We start from the raw sequence: 1,678 nt of genomic DNA on the forward strand, positions 1-1,678 counted from the left end.
GAGAATGCAGCATTATTAAGTAAAATAAGGGTTACTTAAACACAAACACTGTTATACCATGGCAGTCATTCAGATAATCCAAAAGGCTACTAAGTGACTAACTGGTGAATAGCATATACAGCATGTACGTTGGACAAAGAGATGACTCACATGTCAAGCTGGAGGGAGATGAAACAGTGCAAAATTTCATTATGGTACAACTTAACAGCCACTGTTCATGCAATTCTTTATTAAATCAGTTAAGAAAAAAAAATTACATATATAAGTTTTTGTCTTGTGAGAGTCTATGTAATCACCCTCACCAGTGGTCTTTCCACCCTCCTCCTTTTTACTCCTCATTCTTTCCAAGTTTTATTCAGAAAAAAAGGAGGGGGGAGTGAAGGGACTAAAATGTCCATGAAGAGTAATCATTATCATTATAGTATTCAACTAGACAGAAATAATGAGGACCCAATTCAGTTAGTACCATTCTACTTTCCTACTACAAAAGTTAAAACTAAGTTGATGATTTCTTTCCAAATGTGGAAGAGTAGAGCAACTTTTACATTGAAATGATGCCTCAAATGAGTTATAAAATCCCTGATTTTGTCTTCTATTTATCCTTTCCTTTTCGTTCTTTTTCTTCCTTCTCATGTTCAGCTTTAACTTCTTCTTCCTCATGGTTTTTTTTTTTTTTTTTTTTTTTTTTTGATCAACGATTCCACTTCCTTTTGTTTGAGAACTCTGATGACCATCTTTCCACTCTCCTGTTAGTGTGGCAATTTCCACTTTTTTGGCAGAGAGTTTGCTGATATCCATGGTCTTATTGAAGACTTTTAATAGCTAAAGCAACTCTTGACTTCCGTGTCATGTTTCTTCTTTTTAGTCTTATTTTAACATTGACACAGCTGCAGCACTATTATTTCTTATGCATGTGGCTTTCCATCCCCCATTATTTCGGCTAGCATAGCTCTGATAGAGCTGAAAACTGTAATCCTTATCCCAGCCAATGTATAACAGTGAAACATCAAAAGGTTTTCCTCCAAACTGTGCATAAGCTTGCTTGCTATCACTCAAAAGTGTTATAATCAACCACTCACAAGGAATTGGTTCCTGATACTGTAATAAGTACCTCTGAGCTATAAGCCTCAATTCATTAGTCAGAACATTAACATCATAGATTATGCCTGCCACACTGCAAGACATGTCCTCATTGAGTTTATAAATCTCTTTAGAAAAAAAAAAAAAAGACATCATCAAGAAGCTTATGGGTTTTTCATCTTTCCACTACAAGCAAAACACCATCATCTGCTAAAATTCCCAAAGTGGTGTCTACATTGCTTCCAAGTCATTCAACTTGGTACAAGCGACTTTCTGGAGAAAATATAGTGGTCTTGGAGTTATATCTTTGAGACATGTTTTCTGAACTTTATTGTTCTGGAGGGGACACACTGGAGCCAAAGACTGCACAGAAAGCTTCAGTCAGGGAGAGAAAACCACCACTTCTGCTGGAAAGTCTGGGGCCAATATGATCAGTGGCTTTTACTTTTTTGGAGTTATTACCTCATGCCACAAGTGTATGTGTTATGTTTAGAATTTTTAATATTTATTCTGGAATCATTCACTTTTATTATTTGAGGTATGCTTTTAGGTCCTTAAGTATCTGACAATGTTATAAAATTGCATATGTTTTTTTTTC

General features: G+C 35.5%; 1 pseudogene; it reads right to left on the reverse strand.

Annotated features, from left to right (window-relative positions):
• Window positions 1-592: 592 nt before the first annotated feature.
• On the reverse strand, window positions 593-1,396 carry LOC107518850 (annotated as a pseudogene).
• Between the last annotated feature and the right edge of the window lie 282 nt (window positions 1,397-1,678).

The sequence above is a fragment of the Rousettus aegyptiacus genome, unplaced genomic scaffold (assembly GCF_014176215.1).
Source record: "Rousettus aegyptiacus isolate mRouAeg1 unplaced genomic scaffold, mRouAeg1.p scaffold_m13_p_10, whole genome shotgun sequence".
Lineage (NCBI taxonomy): Eukaryota > Metazoa > Chordata > Mammalia > Chiroptera > Pteropodidae > Rousettus > Rousettus aegyptiacus.